Consider the following 21,560-nt stretch of genomic DNA (forward strand, 5'->3'; position numbering starts at 1 on the left):
TGCATGCAGACCAAGTGGGAAGCCTCATGGAAAATGAAGTTAGATAATTGTGGTGGAAATGCATCAGAATTATTTAGGATGCAATGTAAAAGACAAGAAGCTTCACCTTTCCTTTGTAACTAACTGAAAAAGGGAATGCTTTTACGATAACTTTAATCAGTGTTTCCCTATCTTCACTAGCTATGTCTCTATATTCTGTACAGCTTTTTTTGATTTCTGCAAACTCTTTCCTGATAGCATCTTTTCTGACTCTCCACCAGCTTCTGCAGCAAAGGGTAAAGGTTTCACCATTAGATGTTCCTCATGCTCACTCATCCAGTAACAAACTCGTGCGTACTTCTAAGTACCCATGAGAAAAATTGATGTCTATTTCTTTCTTGCTATATAGCTATTTTTCAGTAGTTTAAAATATTTGTGGTTGTAATACAAACACATACATACATATTAATCCTTAAATTGGTTTTACAGAAAGCAGATTGGATTAAAAAAAATCTGTAAAAATTGCTGGGGAAAACCAGACCAAGAGGATATTTTGCAAAACTTTTTTTTTTACAAGTTAATTTTCTTGTCAGAAAATCCATACATTTTTTCTTCAGTCCTGTCCCTTGGTATATATTTTTTATGAGGAGAAAAATCTTCCCACCAACTCTACCACTGAAAAAGGTCCTGGTTTGGGAAAATACCCATATTCAGAAAAGTATCAAGATAACTTTACATGTCTGCAAAAATTAAGTATTTATGTACTTGATTTTGTCATTAATGACCTCATTTAATAGGGTTAGGTCTTGAAGTCTGACAAGCTGTATTACAATATGTTCCTAATAACTCCATACATTTATGGAGCTTCATAAATTGTTTTTAAGCAAAGTGGTCCTGAATAATTCAAGCATTGCCATGAACGTTAGTGTTGGCAAGATCAGTAAAAGCATCTCTCTTAAACAAATGGTCAGTGGAAACCAAATTTGTTGCTGTTTGCGTTGATCTGAAAATAAAGGCAAATTGGATTGCAGCTGTTTAGCAGATGCATCTCTGATACAAATATAAGGTGCAGCGAGAGTAAATTTCTCTTTGGAGTACGGAAGCAGTCCAGCAATATTCCCTCGGTTCAGCCTATATAGGCTTGAATTCATGTGAAGATTATCCTGCTGAACTTGATAAAAGGGTATGATTCTTAATTTAAAAATTTATAAATAAAATGAATGCTTTAGTTTCAGTTATATAATCTCCCTTGTTTGATTGTCCTGTAGGGTTTTGCAATAGTGATTTATTTTCATTACACCTTTTTGACCTAAGAATAGACTCTGTCATAAATCATAGCCTCTATGGGTATGCAGAGGCCAAGGAAGCTGGCTTACCTGAAGTCATACATCTGGTGAGTGGCAGGAACAAAATTCTTGCTCGTCCATCATGTGTTTTAAATAGCATTAGATAATGCTTCTTTTAATGTGGAGTTATGTTGCATGGGGGTCAGTGATGTACCCAGGTATATCGTCTAGAGTTAGAGTCAAGTATATAAGCAAGTACTTAGAGAAGCAGACATCCTTGAAGAGATGCTTGAGTTACCTGTATGGTCCAAGAAGAACATGCTTTTGAAGCCTTCCAGAGGGAGATCCTGCCTGCACATGACAGCTGTCTAAACTCACCAGTACCACAGTCACCACCAGTACCACAACTGCATAGTGGCAAACTCTTTTAATAGCTACTCTAATTGGCCAGATTTTTTTGACAGCTTAAAAATAAATCTTGGATTCATAGCATACAGAGAACAACCATTTCCTCACACCATGCATACAACTAGAGATTAATATACTCTGTGATAAGAAAAGTACTAGGCAAACTGCTTTCCCCCGCCACTCCACCCCCCTTATTGCTACTAACAGTAATAACTGATGTTAGATGTGCTCTCCTGGCTATACAGGAGGAATATCAGAGAAAATTGCATGCAAAACTTTTTATTTCCCAAAACTACTCAGTTTTGGAATTGACTGCTCCTTTGGTGTGAAAAGTCTGCATTTGCTGAATTGTCATATGTCTTCTAGCTGATGTAGCACACAGACAGAAGACATAAAATTTGTAGGGCTTTGACTGAAATACAAATTTTAATGTGAGGATATTAAATGTAGGAGGGTTTTTTTCTCTTTTTTTTCTTTCAGAAGCAGACACATGGAATATGGTATGCTGCATGGTGAAGGAAAAAAGTTTTCTTCTAGCTCAGTTTTGTGTAGGTGTACGTAGGGCTTTGTTTTTCATTCTTTGACAAGAACCTCTATTTCACTGGGTAGCCATTATTTCAGTGCTTTTAGGCTTAAATTCAAATATTTACATAGTTAATGTGACATAGAAGCAGACGTTTTATTAGAAAACCTAAACACTAAGTAAATCAGTGTTGTTTTCTGAAAGATTTGATACCAAAATTTTGATATAAAGAAATTCCCTCTAAAAAAGTCCTCATCAGCTTCTGATACACAGTACATTTAATAGGTAAAATGTTCGAATTTGTCCACATGCAAATACATCCATCAATTCCAAATGGATATTTCTCCTCAGAAGTCATCAAAGCTTTTGGCTCTGATCCTAGGAAATCCTTCCACTCACCCTGTTTCCTTTACCCTATAACATAGAATCATAGAATCATTTAGGTTGGAAAAGACCTTCAAGATCATCGAGTCCAACCATCATCCATGCCCACTAAACCATGTTCTGGAGTACCTTGTCTACGTGCTTTTTGAATACATCACGTTTCCTGTTAGACTTTTCCCTACTCCTTAGTCATTGCTGACAGCAACATTGGTGGTAGACAAGAGTCCTAAGTTTGATGCCACAGCATGTTTCACTATTCTGCTGCTAGACCTCTGATACTACCCGTATAGTCCAGTTCTCCATGTCTGGATGTCCTGGCATTTGCAATGTGCAATGTGCACTGTGCTATGCCATTCCCCAGTTGCAATGCTAAGGAGTCTGGAAGTGCCCTCAGGGATTCTCTGAATTACCCACTTCTGGCTATGTCTTTTCCTTTATTGGCATGACATCACCATGCCAATAAAGATACCTATAACCCTTTGGTGTGTCTTTTTAAAAAACCGAGAAGAGAAGAGAAGAGAAGAGATGAGAAGAGAAGAGAAGAGATGAGAAGAGAAGAGAAGAGAAGAGAAGAGATGAGACTATTTCAGTTGGAAGGGACATACAACTATCACCAAGTCCAACTGCCTGACCACTTCAGGGCTGACCCAAAGTTAAAGTATGTTGTTAAGGGCATCGTCCAAATGTCTCTTAAATGCGGACAGGCTTGGGGCATTGACCACCTCTCTAGGAAGCCTGTTCCAATGTTTGACTACCCTCTCAGTAAAGAAATACTTCCTAATCTCCAGTCTGAACATCCCCTGGAGCAGCTTTGAACTATTCCCACGTCCTGTCACTGGATACCAGGGGGAAAAGATCAGCACCTCCGTCTCCACTTCCCCTCTGCAGGAAGCTGTAGACAGCAATGAATTTGCCCCTCAGCCCCCTTTTCTCCAAACTAGAGAATCCCCAAGTCCTTCACTGCTCCTCACAGGACCTTCCTCCCAGCCCCTTCACCAGCTCTGTTGCTCTTCTCTGGACACATTCCAGTACCTTGACACTGTGGGGCCCAGAACTGCACACGGTGCTCAAGGTGAGGCCGCACCAACGTTGAACACAGCAGGATAATCAACACTTTTGACCGACTGGTTATGTTGTGTTTGATGCACCCCAGGATGGGATTTGTCCTCCGGGCTGCCAGGGCACACGGCTGACTCATAATGAGCTTACCACCAACCAGCACCCCCAGATCCCTTTCTGCAGGGCTGCTCTCCAGCCACTCCTCTCCCAATGTATACTTGTGCCCAGCATGACTCTGTCCTAGGTGCAGAATTCGGCATTTCAACTTGTTAAATTTCATCCCATTAATCATTGCCCAATGCTGCAGTCTATCCAGATCCCTCTGCAAGGCCTCTTGTTCCTCAAGAGAGTCAACAGCACCTCCCAGTTTGGTATCACAAGCAAACTTGCTAATGGTTCATTCAACTCCTGCATCCAGATTATTGATAAATATATTGAACAGAACAGGGAACATCGCTAGTGACCGGTCACCAGCCAGATGTAGCCCCATTCACTACAACCCTTTGAGCTCTGCCCTTCAGCCAGTTCTTCATCCAGCACACTGTAAGCCTGCTCATCCCACAGTTGGACAACTTTTCCAGAAGGATGCTGAGAGGGACAGTATCAAAAGCCTTACTAAAATCCAGAAAAACTGCATCTACCACCTTCCCTTCATCCACTAGGTGGGTGACCTTATCATAGAAGGATATCAAATTAATGAAACGGGACTTTCCTTTTGTGGACCTGTGTTGACTGTGCCTGATGATTTTATTATTCTTTAAATGCTTTCAGTAGCACCCAGTATGACCTTCTCCATAATTTTGCCAGGAACTGAGGTTAGACTAACAGGTCTGTAGTTCCCTGGGTCTTCCCTCACACCCTTTTTGTAGACTGGAATAACACTAGCCAGCTTCCAGTCAGCAGGCACCTCCCCAGACTCCCAACACCTTTGGTAGATGATTGAGAGGAGTCCTGCCATAACATCCGCTAGCTCCTTCAGTACTCTGGGATGAATGCCATCAGGCCCAATGGACTTGTGAACATTCAGCTGATACAGCTGGTCCCTTACAATTTCAGTGTGCGCTGAAGTCACTGTTCCCACACTCATGGTCATACTAACCAAGCACAGTGTGCTTTGATCACCAGCCCCCATTTATTCATAGTCTGATGGTCTGATGTCATTTGTGTCCCTAGACAGTTACCACACACAGCCATAGCTAATGCCTGAGCAGTGTACCCAAACTCCCACCCTGCTGCAAAAGCTGACCTACCCTGCTGTGCTGGTTTTGAAGAAGCTCTAGCAGTACCAAAAGCCACATGCAAAACCATAGAGCACATAGGCTGAGAAATGCTGAACAGATTAGTTTTTATTTGAATGCAGAACTCCTTATAGGAACTTGCTGCCTCATTTCACCCATTGCTCCGCATGCACTTTCTCCTTCTCTCTGAGTTGCAACAGTTAACTCAGTTAATCCCTGTAGCACGCCCTGATTAGTCTGGTCCATGAACATGAAAAAACCACTGTACAGAGACTTCTGGATTATTTTAGGATTATCAGTTGTCCTGTGGGAACAGGGAGCATGACACACTCCTGGCCCCACGTCCCACAACACAAACATCATTTATTCATCTCCCAGCTCTGGCAGCTACTGATTTCTGACATGTTTTGGCAGAAAACTGGCACGTGCTCCTGCAGCTCAACAGGCTAGCTGGGAAAGTCCAGATCCTGGGCTGGGAGGTGACATTTCTTTGTGTGCAGTGGTGCTTTCTGAGCAAGGGTTTCTCTTTGCTTTCTCCTCTCTCTTCTCTGTGGCATGAACAGACAAGCTGATTGAAGGTGAAAAGGGACAAAGTGTACACACTTGGCACTAGTTTCAGACTGAGAACCTAACTGGGTGTGCTGCGTGACCCTTTTGTGTGTGGGTGGACATTGATGCTGGCTGCCCAAGGGGAGCCCAGCAGTGTGGTGCTTCCAGATCAGAAATCCCTCTGCCTGCTGTATGCTCATCCTCTTCCTACGAAAGGATTTTACAAAGTTATCTCAGATTTCAACCTCATCTTCACTTCTGGGGAGGACTGAGCTTGGGCTCAAGAAGTATAGAGCAATTCCTGTCTAGGTTTATCTGGCTTAAATATTCCAAGTAAATGTCACCAATGAAAAGGATACCAGAGTGCTGAGGTGAGAATTTGAACTTCAGAATAATCCGAGCATTAATTCCCTGATGCCTGGAGTCGTTTGAAATTGGAGACCTCCAGAACAAAGAGATGATTTGGGGCCGTATTCAGCACTTTGGAAATAAAATGTGAAACACTTATATGTGCCTTGCCTCAAGATGCAGCGCTGGTATTGAGGAGAAGGTATGACTTCTCAAAGTCATCCTGCTATGCACACATGGGGAACAGACAGGCACCCCCAAACTTCCCAGAGTGGTTTCTCTGGAAGAAAACGTTGAAGGTACTGGGGCTAGAAAAGCAGATTAAGTCTCCCCAGAAAATCAAATCTATGTATTTGGGAAGAAAGAACAAATCCCACTTCCCTGTCACAACTTTTACCATTTATATGTGTATGTGGTATACATATGATATATGTATATATAAAAAGAGTATTTATATTTTTTGTATGTGTGTGTGTACGCATATAGTAAAAGTCATGAGGGAGAAGCAGGATTTATTCTTTCTTCCCAAATAGACAGAGATACAGATATATGGTAAAATAAAACAATTCCAAAATGTTTGCTGACTGGAAAGAAGAGGAAGAGGGAGAAATAATATATCTTCTATATATGCTTTATAATACTGGGAGGTACTCAGACTGGAGTGATGGGGGCTGTATAAGAAGTGACAGCAATAAATAAATTATAGTTTCACATAAAATGATGGGAATTTGGAATACATTGTTAAAGTAGTTTGGGAATCACTGAATAATTTCAGTGAGTTGCTTTACGTTCAGCCACTGGAACCATCTGTCAGTTGAATGACAGGTCTCCTGGTAAACATAAACTATGTTGCTAATGTATATGCTAACAGTGAAAGTAAATGTCTTCAACAGAAATAGATTGTATTCCCTATCAATTCATATCACTCATGGCTCTATTATCATTGCAGAGCAAAAACTACCTATCACATTTTAATACTTACATGGCAGTATTCCTTATATATGTAATTGCCTAACATCGCTTGGGTCTTTCAGAACAAAAAGTAAATTATGTCATGATTAAGACGAGAATATCTTCAAATTCACAACGTACTGAAACTTTTGCTCCTTGCTGAAAGAGTGAATGCATGAGCTCATTCTGAAAAACAAGTATGGAGACAATCCATAATTTAAAATAACATGTATGATATAAAATATCATGTATTTTGCAGTCCTATTCATTATTCTGTTTAACTTTTTCATTTGCCTTTAGTAGTATCAATAACAGTTCAATGTACTTAGTCACTCCTTGAGTTCCAGGTTCTTATAGATCTTTAAAATTATTAATAAATTATTTGTAGTGAAATTAATTTGATAAATTATGTTTGATCACTGCCTTTCTACACAACTGGTTTCAAAACAGTTTGTAATTCTACAAAAGTGTTTACCTCTAGTAATGAATCTTTAAAAGTGTCTTGAAAACAATTGTAATTTCATCAGTATTTCACAAACTATATTCATCTATGATTTTGTCATTACTTATTTATTCATACTGCTGTGTGATCAGTCACTGATAACACACTGTTGTTTTCTCAGGTGAAAGACTATTATTCTGATAATAAACAAGAGCAAAGAGTGGTAAGTATAATTCTTCTAAAGAGAGAGAAGGAATTTGTATCATAGAGGAAGGCTGGCAATGTTACAGATTTTTTTTATATTTAAAATAGTTATGTTAATCTGTCAGACCCTTCTTCACTACTGGCAAAATAGTCCACTATGACCTGATAATGGATTTTTTTTTTCTTCTTATTGCCATTTGGTAGTTTTCCATGGTTTAATTGATAATAATTGTTAGAAACCCCCTCTATTTGAAACCAGATGTCATAACCTTGTTCAAAGCCTGTTTGATGAATTTGAGGAAAATGGTAAAACGATCCTAGAGCCAAGTACTGCACAATTGTAACGAGGAGTTACCTGCCTGTCAGTGACTGAGTGTGACTGGTGCCAGGTACCTGTTGAATTCCAGGCATCTATGTATGCAACATCAAACAGTGAGCTAATATTTGTTACCTACCTGATGTCAATCGCAATACTTGTCCAGCTGCTTTACAGTTTAATATGCTGTACATTAAGGTTCAGATTCTGAAGGGAAAATGAGGTACTCCCATGCCTTTTCAAGTTGTCTAAGTCCGATATGGGAAAACACTGGCAACAATGACACTCAGGCCTGATCCTAAAAGCACAGAAAACTGAAATTTCTGTAGCTGGACGTGTACATCTGCCTAAGTCTTGGCACTGTTATGCTGTATTGGTCCCCTTCTTTTGGCCTCTTATTAAGGCCCTTCTGGGAGTCATAAAACAAGAGCTTGCTTGCATGAAGTGCAGGAATAGCCAGCTAAGCCTCTGCCCCCTCCACACACACATACAGGAGGAGGAATTTTTTCTACCTTATCCCCTCATAGCTTCGCCATCAGGATAGTCTTGCGGGATGCAGGCTGCCCTGTTGCAGAGGATGCTGTTGTGTCAGAAAGTAGATGAAGATGGATGTATAGACGAGTGGTTAGGAAACTCCGGTAGAAGGCAGTACTGGTTCCCTCTCTGTGTGAAGGAGTGTTTGTTTTATACAAAGTGAAACAGCTTAACAAGAAGACCGAGAGCTTCCAGCTTCAGAATAACTGTTGTTTGCTGATGAAGGCATTCTTCATGCAGGTAGGAGGCATGGATTACTGTCCCTCGGGCAGAGATGGGGGAACTTAATGCAGTGCCGTTAAAGCTCCAGTCACGCAGGAGCTGGTCCCAAAGGATATCGAGGCATTCAAGTATCTGAGCCAAAGATAATACCTATGAGAGGAGAAGAGACACCACCAATGACTAAGACTTTCTGTTTTTCTGATAAAGGGGGTTGAAATCATTACCTACAGAAGAAGCTGTTGGGTTAGAGCTCATGGATGATGGGAATTCTCAGTCTTCCTAAGCCCACAGTTATTCTGGAATTTAATGTTCACCTCCTTTTTTTCTTTTTCCCTCTTTTAAGAGTCATATTGGATTTGGGGATGTGGTTTGGACCCATCTTCATCTCTGCCTTCAACTCATTGACATTTTTAATAGGTCTTAAACATTCACTCTGAAGAAAAATTCTTTCTCATGGAATGTATCCCAGTTATCTGTTCTAGTTCACCTCCCCTTGCTTTATTTTCCACAAAGCAGGGCTGTAAACTTGGTTAGTCTTACACCTTGTTTTCTCCAGGACCATGTTGGTTTACAGCAGGTATACCAAAACCGAAGAAGGGAATCATGGGAAACTCCAATTTGTTATTTATTTATAAACTTGACATTACACATCATGCAAAATTAAAATCTTCATCTTGTTCTTGCCCCAGTTAGTTTAGGAACAGTCTCTTCAGGGCTTTAACAGCCCTTTGCCATAGATAGCACAAATGTGTGCACTTTCCGGCTGCTGAAATATGTTCATTTTTGGCTGTGGCCTTCATTTTATTTATCAGCTCACTCTTATAGAGAGGAAGTCACCGCCTCTAGCTGGCTGAGTTTCAGAGGAGGCACTGTGTGCACTACCGTTTCACATCTGAAGTGTGGCTGTAACAGGCATGGGAAGTCCAGGCCAGGATGGGGGCAGAACTGAAGCACCCTAAGACACAGTATTGTGTTTAACTGCCCAGTCATCCTCCAATCTTACATCTACTATGGTTAAGTCTAGGGCAGCTCTAGTTCAGGCAATGGGAGGTGTCACCTCCAGAGGAAGCAAAAAGTAAACTAAGGATGCAACTACTGGAAGAATATTTGACTCTGGTAGGGCAGGATTTCCCCATTTTATAATTACAGGTATAAAAAGTGCTAACTTAGCAAACTGCCATAATTTAGTTTCTACTTAATTGACCTTCCTTTTGGACTTTGCCAGAAGGCCTGATTCATTAAAGCTCATTGCGTTATCAGAGATATTTGGTTGAAAATTACTACAGGAGTACAAAGTATCCATGGCAGACTGAATCATAACTTCAAAAGTGAACCCTAGTAACTCAGAAAAGATGAAGTTGACTCAGATTTCAGACCAGTTCTGCTGAGCCATAAGCGTGTATGTCAAACTTCTGTGTTGGAGGGACTAGTAATATCTTGTGAGAATTTTTCCTGTTTAAACCTGAGGATATTTTTGATGCCTAAATTATTTTCTCTTCCTACTTAAAGTAAGTTTTGACTTCAGTAGTTTGCCATAAACTGAGCAGAATGCCTTGTACATTCTTTGATCATTAGACTCAAAGATTGCTCTACAAGAGTGATTCCTTTTATGCTTTCATAAACATTTGCTATAGCATCTCACTTAAAAATATCTAAGCATTCTATTATATCACTGCATGTGGCTCCACGGTCTTATTAAATCAAGTGTGTCATCTCATGCTGCTGCCACCTTAAAGACACAGGAGATAGTGCTCTGGAATTGTCAAGGGACAAGAGAATGTGACCATTATATTGTATACAGGATGTTAAATGATTAATATTTGTAAATTAATGCATTTAAATTATATGTGCATGAGACACTCCAAGCTTTGCAAGTATATCTGAGAGACTCATTTGAAAAAAATGCACCTGACGACTTCTGTTTTCCTATTGGAGCCTATTTGGGCTGGTCGAGTGAAAAAGAAACAGTGGCGTGTAAGAATTATAATACACAAGATATAGTGTATTCCTGGGCAATTATAACATGCCTAGGAAGGTGTTGCAAGGCATAAGGCTGAAAGGCCAAATGACTTTACCCACTTGAGAAATGCAATCATTCCCTAGAAATGCACTGCCTGGAGTATATTATTACTGTTATGAAATAGAATTCATGAATAGAAAGAAGGAAAATGGTGAGGAGGGGGACAGGCCTATCCATGCATGTACCAGCTAGTATTAAAGTGGGTATGACATCAGTCACAGCCAATCAAACAGGCTCAGTAATGTCCAAAGTACTACAGACATTTCATAATTAAGTAATGAGACATGACAGGGCATGAATTGTGTTGTATTAATTCTCGCCAAGTGTGTTGTTGTAAGGCAAGAGAATGAAGGCTGGGTGCCATCGGTCCAGCCAACTGTGAATTAATCCTTTCCCATTCTCACAATGGAACCTCTTATTATGGTTTTATAAAATGTTAATTTTTAAAATATTTATATTGTTAATTAAGTGATGAGTTTCTAAGCCATGACGGCAATCAGCACAATTCTTTCCATAATTCTGAGCAGTGAATTGTGCTATCTGCTAGTCCCTACTCAGATCCTCCACAGTCAATCAAACCAGCTGTTTTCTATTGTCCGTTTGCTAATGTATTCTAATATCCTGCCTCCTAATGCCTACTCTCATATCTGCATGCATTTGCATATAAGAAGCATCTAGATATGCCAGTAATGGTTAGTGAAGTCCTTTGAGCATATAATGTGCTATGGAAGTGCTAAATATGGCTTTTGTTTACTATTCAAAGAAAACACTAATGTAGTGGGGGGTATTGTGCATGTCCCTTGTCAGTCAGGACTTTGTTCCATTCACTGTGATTGGGAGCAGTTCTTTTTAATACTAAAAATAAAGCTTCTGGGGTTTGTGCCTTTGCAAAATTAGGGCATCCATTTTTTGTTGTTAGTAAGTGACTCCCAGTCAGACCCCACTTACTTAAAATATCAGTTTTCTATAGTATTCTATATGGTACTCTCTACTGCTCTTTACTTTAGTAGAGACCATTTCTTTGGTGATCTGAGACTGGCTCAGGGACCTAGTGCTGGTGCTTACATTTCCAGTAAAGGTTTTGGCTTTCATTTCAGTAGGAGCTGTTTCACGCTTAGTAAGCTCATGGAATCTAGATTCCTGAACGGGCTGCAGAAGATTTATCACCAGAGGCATCCTGAAAAGTACAGCATGGTTGTTTGCTATATAAAATCATGAAGGGAGATGCCTAGGCAAGCAAGGAAATCCGCCCGGGCGTTTGTGATTGCTCTTCTGCTGTTATAGCTAGAAGTGCTCATTAACATATAAAAGTCCCTTAACTGCTACCAAAGGGGCAGAGGTGGCTCTGTGACATTCATGCATGGGGCAGGATGTCACTGTGACCTACCAAATGTCCATGCCACAAACTGTCGTCAGGGCCAGAGATTACTGACAGTGAGAAAACCTGTAACTTCACTTCTGCAAAGAAATTGCAGAGATGAGTGCCAAGATGTTTGTTTTGTAGATCCATACAAAGATAAAAATGCCTAGGCAATGTCACCAGAACAGGCGTGAAAATCCTGCACTGGCTAGCAGACGGGTGACATGCTTTTCTCACCCCAATACCACTTATTTAATTTCATGAGCAAAGATATGAAAAAGTTTCTTTGGTGAACATTAAGCAAACATATACTATTTCAAAATGTTAATAGTAATCGCACTTCTACATGTCATTCATTCCCAAGCCCTTTGTACACTTAACTTGTCTCTGATAGTCATTTTCACAGAAACCAATTATTTAATAGCATGTAGTAACCCAAACACATAAATGAAACTGGAAACAACAAAAGGTATTCTCCATATTTGAAACTGCCAGTGTATTTACAGGTAGAAAAACTATAATTACCTGGACTGGAATTGTTATTCATTATTGATATCACCATAGGATTTGAGCCATGTCATTTATCAATGATGTTCCTGCAAAGAGAAGAAGAAATATAATTCTTGTTATTATATACTGTAATCACACACTTGACATTCAGTACTTGGCTTCTAGCATTTTATAAAGCCCAGATTTATTTATACCCTAAAAGAAAAATGTTTTCTTTTCCACCTAGACACCTTTTAACTTTGTTTCCAAAATCAAAAGATGATTCAAATTTTACAAGTGTCTCATTCTGAATGGTGTTGAGAGCTGTCCTTGGAGTAAGGAACACAGCAGTGGTCAGGTAGATGCTTAGTAGTATGTCATATTGAAAATTAAATATCACAGTGTATATAAATGTACATACAGGTCCATACACAACCCACAAGAGATATAGACAATGTTATTAAATTAAGATGATATATTACACTAAATTTTTTGAGTAGCTCTTCTCGGCCTGGCACATTGCAGGGCCTGCCTTCATCCAGTCACTTTGCAAGGGCATGAGGCAGTTTTGTCTAGAAGCAGGCAGTCATGAATCAAGACAATGTGGGAATTTTCAGCAAAAGGAAGCAAAACATTTCTTCTCAATATTTGGGTAGCTTGGACCCTCTCAGCATCTGGATGGTACCTACTGGTCCCCTTCTCTGCTGTGGTTTTTTAGTATGCCCTTTGCAACTAAGACTTGAGCGCACTGCCAATGTACGGTCATTTTGGTCCAAATCTTTTAACTTCCATCATTTACCCTTCTGGGCAAAGTCAGGCTGGTGCCTTGGAATCTGAAATGGTGGACACAATTTATATTTTAACTGTGAACTATTTTATGTGTGGCATAAAGATACTTTTTAGTAATGGACATGGAGTAAATTATTTAAACAAATAAATTAAAATAAATAGAATTAAGAAATTTGTAAATATGCATGAGCCTACAAGTAGTTCCAGACTAATATGTACTTACTATATATACTTTGTTTTGCTCTATGGGCTTCTCAAGCCTTCGTACTTCCTTTACCTTGGTTTTCAGCAGGTTTTCTGGCAAGCTGTAAATGACTGTTAAGGAAAAGAACACTACTTGGTTTTTTTATGGCAGATTTGCACTAAATTCATTGGTTAAAGTGCCAAAACCAATATCTGATTTGGCTTACTATCAAGTGCTTGATAATTTCTTTTTTCTTTTTTTCCCTGGAAACAGCCTTGGAAATATTTTTTTTGTTCAAATTCTTGTTTATCAGAACAAAAAGTAAATCTTTCCTCTCCTTAGTGATTCTTGCTTTCCAAAGTTCACAGCTCAAGTCTGTTGCCCATACGTGGGAATTCAGTGCCATTTAAAACACTCTTGGTTTCAGCTTCGGCTCCTAGAGGGTGATTCAAAAGCCTAAACATAAGTGTCTAATACCATTTAGATGCCTTAGGATATTCTGCCTGGCATCCAGCTGCTGCTTCAGAAGGGCTCTGGTCTCCCACAGATCTTGTGTTGTCTCTACCAGTCTCACGTGGATGCTGTGAATACCCCAGGATGTTTAAAATTGTGCTAAACGACTATGCTTAGGCACCTGCACTGCTCCCCCTCATGTTCCCTGCTTGCAGCAAACATTGCTGGAGCAAGCAGCATAGGTTTATGTTCACATTTCTGTACTTCTAAATGCCCCGTGTAGGGGCAATCCATGACTATTCAGAGGCATTTGAAAGCCCGTTGTCTTGCCATCAATATTTACATCATTCTACCTATCGTACAATAAAGTATGAAGCCTCATATTCTCATTTCTTAAACAATCAAAACATACTTGTAGATTAATTTTAATGCACATATTTTTTCCGTTTGAATACATCGTGATTAAAAGTTCACGACCTTGATTATATTATGCAATTTGAGAAATCGCCAACAATGTCCATGGTGATTAAATATTCCACTTTGTAATTATTTTGTAACTTTTGTTCTGCTCTTTGCTCACTCCAAAAATTATCATAAAATTTTGAAAGATGTCCTCAGTGCAGAATATGTCCATAAAATATTAAATATTCAATTTTCCTCTATCATGGCTTGAAAAATTCATAATTACATGATGATCCACATAATAACTCATTCTGAAAAGTCATATATGGCACTCCCCCTGTGACTGAGTTAATAATTTACTGCTGTGTGGGATTTTCACTCTGCACTGTTAGTCTTGGGAACATTTATTAAGCAAATGTTCATTTGCAAAGATCAGAATGTGAATGAAGAGGGTAAGAATTTAATGAGGAATGACAGACAGGTGAACTGATTCCATATAGTTCTTTACTACAGGAGAAAGCAGATAGCTTTATCTTTCATAGCCTCGATAGACACATGAAATGAAATATAGAAGACAGGGGGCAAAAGGAAAAAAAAGTACTTTCCTAGAAGGGCCAATGGAAGGATAAATCAGAGGAAGTCATGAACGTGATTCAGACCAGTCAAAATGGCTGTTCATATTCTGTACCTTTGGACTTATATAGCAGCGATATTCAGACCTTTTTTTTTTTTTTGATATCTTTGTCCATTTTTTCAATAGAGTACTTTCAGCATTAAAGAAAAAAAATTAAGTCCAAGAGTACAGCATCAGCTTACCTGACAGCAAAATACTCCTGGAGAAGCAAGAAAATTTTTTAATTTTTGTTTCAAAATGCATTGTAGTTTATGGTTAACCTTTATCATTTTCAGATGTAAGAAACACTTGCAAACAATATAATGTGGGAACAAGTATCACAACTTAATCAACATTTTTTTCAGTAAATAATGAAAAGGTTTGCTACACATTAACCGTGTAACTTCTTTATATGATTTTTGGATGTTGTCTAATCAAACATAAGTTAAATAATACTGATCCTGGTTTTTCTTTGTAAAAGAAATTCAAGAAAAAATGAAATGCCACAGAAAGATTTTATAATTGATTGAGAGTTCAGTTTGCAAAATATTGTGCATGTTGTTCCTGATACAGCAAAAAGCTAATACACTTATTCAAGACTTAGGGAATAATCGCTTGTTTAAAGGTAAGCGATGACAAATTTAGGTGGTTTACTGACTAAGGAACACTTCATTAAACATGCCATGACTTCAACAAGACCAAATAATTCTTTCTCAATCTGTTGCCACTGGGATGTGTAAGGATATAGCATATAGCTATACTTTCCAATGATATCTAAATATAAGGTTCCAAATGTTAGGATTTATACCTTTTTAAACACAAAAAAGATGTTGTCTCATATGTCCTGACTGAAATTGGGCAAAACTGGAATTTCCAGTTGGTTTACTTTATGAATTTAATTTCATTCCAATATGGATGTTTTTCAGTGGATTTTTCTTCTCCATCAAAGTTTAAATTTCCTAAAATATTTTTGGCCTCTGGAACCCTGAAATATAATTTTTGAAAACTGCAACATTTATTTCTGAGATCATTGCCAAGATGAAAACAACTCTCCTGAAGATGAGAATTATTCTTTGGGTGTGTTATGCTTCTTTTTTTGTTTCTTTTTGGCTGTGGCGGATGATTATGTAATCAGTGATGCACGGTGCATTTCTTTTTTGAAAAAGAATATAGTACATCAAGGGAGATGTGGGGGAAAAACTACACAAAACAATTTTCTGACAAAGGTGCAAAAAACTATTTTTGTTAAAAAGTTACACAGTTTGAAAGAGAATTTTCAAGCAGTTGGTGTTAGCATCATTTTCCTGGATATATATTTCCCTGGATATAAAGGTTTCAACTGGGGATGGCTGAATTTGTTTTGGCGCTTGATTTGATTACAACTTTTAATTTTCAAAGGTCAATCCATGGCTGTGTTGGAAATGAGACAGAAGTTTTGGCCTAAATTTCTGATGGGGAATCCCAGCTTCCATCCTTTATTAGTGGACAGTTACCTGACAAACTTAAAAATGAACAGACACAGGAAAAATTTAGTTTAATCACTCATTGCAATGACTCTCACCTACACTTAAAAATGTAGGAACTTTTAAAGAGAAATTAAGAAACACCTATTTCTCTCAACAGGCTAGGCAAGAAGCTGACAGTGATAAGCTCTGGTATAGACTTCTGCATCATTTATATCAGCATAGAGTCAAATTAGTCCAATCTCAGTGACCAGAGCATAGAAAACAGGAGAGTTTTGAATAGCATGTCAAAGAGAGGGTTTGTGAAATGCACATCCTTCATTTCTCCTGCAAGGGTATGCATGTGATATGAGAAAGTGATGAGGATGACTGACTGAAGCAGCAGTAAAGACGACTAGGAGAAGGAACATAAATGGTTGCGAAAACTAGCAGAGGTAAAGGTAACTGTCTCATGGAAATTACTTACATGCAATTTCTTAATTACTTAATTTAGGAATTAATGAATTACTTAAGTTGTTTAGATATGGAACCTTTTGTTTTCAAGTTATGCCTAGTTTTTTTGAGGGTCAGTTTGGAAGGATCTTAACAACTTCATTTTTTACATGGCTCTGAAAATAAAGACTGTGAAAAAGATTTGGTTTTAACATAAATTAGTGTGGTATATTCAAAGAAGATGAACTAAGATATCACAAAGGGAGAATGAGGTGACATTGAGAGCTGCAGAAAAAAATCAGATTAAATTTAATCACACAGACTCAAGATATATAAAGAGAATTTTTCCTAGAGCTTATTGGTTAGGTATGACAGAGATGGGAAAGACCTATTCACTGACTGCAAGAAAAGAAACTCATTTGACCAAAGACAGATGTATGCCATTACAGTCAACTGGGAGAAATAGGCAGCACTTTTATGGCATAGTCCATTTCATCCTGAAATAGATATTTGGCAAGATTAGTGATTCCTTAGTGCCTGTTTCTCTAAATCGACCATAAAGGAACCCTAGGTTGACTACTTAGATACATCTGTGTGAGATTAATTTCATCTGAGGGAACTATGAGCCGCAAAGGTGATGTGGCCATGGAAAAAAAAATGCAATCCTTAGGTATGTCTGTTGTGGTATTCCTCCACAAAGATAAAAGAGTGTCAATGCCTTCGTAAAAAAGGGAAGCAAAAGTTTGTCTGCAATAGCCTGGACTGCTTTGATTATTCATTTTCTGGAAAGAGTAAGTTCAAACTGGAAGAGGTACAGCAAAGATTTACTACAACAGATGAATGGGGTGTCTACTTCGTATTAACTTTGGGGTTCATCAGAGGTTAACAAACACTTTTTAAATGAAAGTATAACATTTCCAAAAAACGTATCATTACCATAATTTCAACAAAGAAAAAGTGGATGAGAAGGGAATTAAGAATTCCAGCCGTGGCTGGGAGGGAAAATTTCTACCCCCACTCCTTTAAGTGAGGTCCTGGTGAGAGGTGGTAATGCCAATTCCTTCACCTTACCCCCAGGTCCAGCTCTCAATGTAGTTGTCCCATATCTTAAGAGCAACAATATTCCTTGCTTCAAGATCCATATTACTTCCCAGTCAGGGAATCCTAACCTCTCTTATGCTGAAGTCCCTCCATTACCAGCCAGAGCTCATCCAAATTTATTCCATTATCACTATTATGACAGATAATAGCTTGTAATGAATTTGTACTCCTAAAACATTTCATAGAGATAGAAAGGAATAGCACATTCATGAAAAGACAAGCATATGGCTGCAAAAGTATAGTGGGTAGAAGCTGTAAAAAAGGATTGTTTGGTGTCATTGATACCTAGTAATGGGACTCAGTGATCTAAGAGTCCTCATCCAGCCCCATTTCTTCAGCATTTGTTTTAAAAGTAACTTTTACATATACACATTTTTAAGCGTCACTGAGCCAGACAAGGTTGTTGTAAGAATCTGGGATTAAAGGAAACGACCAGCATTTGTAAAATGTAATATAAGTTTCTAATAGCTTTGATAGGTAAACAGTAAAAAAAAATTGGTTGAATTTTATGTACCTTATCTGAAGATTTTAAACTTACTTGCTTGAGGAGACTTCTCCAGACATAAACTCGTGTTCAGAAGGTCCCTTTTCCTCAGCAGTTTGCATCTATGGAGAAAGTTAAATCTAGCTGAGTTTCATGGTTTACAACTTTGAAAGAATTTTGATTATTTCCTTTAGATATATATTCAATGCAACTTTACTGAAAGGAGATTGCTTTTTTTGTGCACAAGACAGGGATGGGAAAAAAGAAAAAGTTGGGTTAAATCCTGAAACTGTGTCATAAGTACTTTGTGTGAAATAGAGCAAGGACTCACTCTTCTTTCTTCTGCAGGCTGGGCGCAATAGTAACTACCAACCCCTGTTTGAGTTCTGAGCGCTAGCTTCTACTACAGGAACAACATTATTCAGACTAGCTAGGCATCCTGTCTCCTGAATTATACAAATTGTACCATCCGATGATTGGCACAATTCAGTCTTTTGCCACAAGGCCTGGGATTCAGCTCTGGTTTAAGATACCTGAGTTTAGGTGTCTATGTGAAGGTGTTTGCCTATGAGTTAAATGGCTGACTCTCATCACAGTCCAAGGACAGCCAGAGCTTGATTCAGTTGCCTGAACACAGATGTTTACAGATGGGGCAGTTAGGAGACGGGTCTATGGCAGATTTGTGACTTTCTGGAGCAGCAGCTGAAGGCCATGCCCTGGGGCACGGCAGCTGACAGCACGTGCCTGTATGAGGCCAGCAGAATTGACCCCCCAGCCAAGAAGTCAGAGCAGTCTGCAGAACTCTTCAGCCCACCCCAAAGTAACAACCTGTGCTTGCTCTGCAGACTCTCTCCAGACTTTATCAGCTGCATAGACTAGATCTCCATGCTTAGCTCACATACATTCACCCCCACGCAGACTCCTAAATGCAGAGGTCTTAATTTCAACCTGAATCTTTCCCCTCAGACCTAACTCAGCTGCTTCAATATAGGTGTCTAAATAAAGATGTTTCAAGCTGGACTCCACTGGAGGTGGCCCAGGATATCCTATTTGATCTCCAGCCTCCACTCGGCAAGTGCCAGGGTCTCCCATAAGTTCTGTATCAGGTTTACTACCTCCATGCAGGTGACTCCAGGTTTGATACTTTAGGCTGTGTGAAGTGGCAACAGATTTCTATATTTAGACAATTAAATCAAGCTCTAAGTTCTTCTTGGTGTGTATTTGAGAGGAAAGGGGGAAAAAAAACTTGCAAGAGAGAATAACCTGAATGTCAGGTGCCATAAACAATGAAAATAAGGACTTGTAACATTTTCAAACATGTTTAAAATTCTGTTTTGTTTCGTTTTGTTTTACTTCATTACCATTAAAATTAAATATTTCCAAGAGATGTCAATGTTGAATGTTTTCTTTTCTAGATCGTAGCTTAAATGGTACACAGTGTCAAAGAACAGTGCAGTTTTGTGTTTTGTCTGTAAAAAACATTTTCTCTAAACAGCTTTAAATTGCTGCTTTCAAAAGGTTGTTTCATTATGCCATTCATGTACTCATGTAGTACAAAAGAACAGCAATTGGTCAGATCTCCCTAGTAGGGACAAAATCAGTTCAGCTGCTTTTTTTCCACCTTATAAACGGCTTAGCATAAAGAGTCCCTGACAGAACTTAATGCTTTGGGCTTTCTGCATGTAGTAGTGGAAGGTGCCTTGGGGCCAGAGTTCAGAACATCACTACTGAGCTTTAAACTCCACCAGGGCCAAAAGGAAAAAGTAAAATGTCACGATTAGCATTTGACAGCTCTAATCGTTTGTTAAATGTAGGAAAAAACTGGGAGAAGTAGGAAAGATAGGCTTGTTGATTATATTGGGATATTTGTTATTTATACTGTGGCATTTTGCAATGACATATAACAAGAGAAGTTTTGTAGAGGCCTATTGAAAGTTTTGATTGCATCTCTTGTAGATACAAGATTATCTGGAACTTGGGCATAAGAATGAAATAAACATGTCAAGACTCATTAGAATTAAAAAAACCCACTACTGTTAATAGGGTAGTAAGAGCAATAAACTATGTAGTACAGTTAGGCTTGAAATGTTCAGAACCTAGATAGCAAAAAAATTTCTCGTATAAACTGCCCTTATGTTAGTGAAGCCACACTGAATTTTCCAAGATATTTGTCAAGTTAGTCCTTGACAGGGTTATGATTCCCATGATAACCAACATATAGGTATACTAAGGATGTTCTGAAGTACTTAATCAATGGATTTAGTTTACAAATGCATGTGAAAATTGCATAGCTGAGGGGAAACCATATTTAGTGAGAAGATCAGATCATTTCTTCAGAAAAGTCCTCTGACCTCTGCTCTGTAGTTTGTTTTTATCACACTAGATAAGGAATCTATTATTGGTATGGGGTATGCCAAGCATTTAGAAAGTTTACTTGATAATTAGTATTAAAGCATGGTATAGCTTTTCCTTTCTTAGATGCAGTGTCACAATATTTGCAAGAAGTTTAACAATTATGAAACTATTTAGACCAGCTAACTAAAGAAGAAGTATCTAATTGGCCTGTCTTTATCACTGGTTTCATCTAACAAGATACAGGCCATATGATTTAAAATTACAATCCACTTTCAAGCTCATAACTCACCCTATTTAAAAAATGAATAGAATAAAATCATCACTGAGGTCCTAAATTTCCTTGTAAAAAGTAGCCAAATAAAAAATGCTGCTAAATACAATAATAAAAGAATGAAGGAGCTCAAAGGTCATTTAGACCACATGGACATGATTAACGAAGAAGCTGCACTCAAATGTTTTCAATCACCTAATAAAAATATTCATGACATGATGAAAAACTGTCAGTTAGTTCTGAAGTATAGTAAAGAAATTCTTCAAATTAGATTGCACTAAATGACTGTCTTTGACAAGATAAATCTTGTTTTCCTTTGATCTTCTGATAATGCCAGCACATATTTTTGAGGGGTCTGGAAAGAAACACACAGAGGATCCTCAGTTGCCAAAATCAATAACATCCATTTCCATGCCTGAGAGATAGAAATACTGGCTAATAACAGAAACATGCTCATTGGAGGCTGGAGGAACACTTGTTTGTGCCTAGTTCAGTATACCATAGTGACTGCTGAAGAACAATTCAGCCTGGTAAAACTCCTACGTCTAGCAGTGTCACACTTAGTTTCTCTATCTGTCAAATCCAGTAAAGGTTGATTATGCAAGTCAGCCCTGCCTGAGGGCTTGTCTATCTTGAACATTCAAATTTCCAAAACAATTCTATTGCTTTCTTTCATGAATCAGTATTTGTGTTCTGTTTTT

The 21,560-nt window shown here is 38.5% G+C and overlaps 1 long non-coding RNA gene across 2 annotated transcripts in view; it reads right to left on the reverse strand.

Moving 5' to 3' along the window:
- Nucleotides 1-18,352, reverse strand: part of LOC128141099 (uncharacterized) — a 32,309-nt gene extending 13,957 nt beyond the window's left edge. Inside the window, exons 1-4 of one of the 2 annotated variants that reach the window (XR_008234902.1) lie at nucleotides 18,288-18,352; nucleotides 12,349-12,419; nucleotides 7,827-8,593; nucleotides 6,859-6,911 (exon numbers count right to left, since the gene is read on the reverse strand). This is a non-coding gene — a long non-coding RNA (uncharacterized LOC128141099). Of the gene's footprint in view, nucleotides 1-6,858; nucleotides 6,912-7,826; nucleotides 8,594-12,348; nucleotides 12,420-18,287 lie in introns of those variants that run through there. The other variant, XR_008234903.1, reaches the window with a different exon arrangement.
- Between the last annotated feature and the right edge of the window lie 3,208 nt (nucleotides 18,353-21,560).

The sequence above is a fragment of the Harpia harpyja genome, chromosome 4, assembly GCF_026419915.1.
Source record: "Harpia harpyja isolate bHarHar1 chromosome 4, bHarHar1 primary haplotype, whole genome shotgun sequence".
Classification (NCBI taxonomy): domain Eukaryota; kingdom Metazoa; phylum Chordata; class Aves; order Accipitriformes; family Accipitridae; genus Harpia; species Harpia harpyja.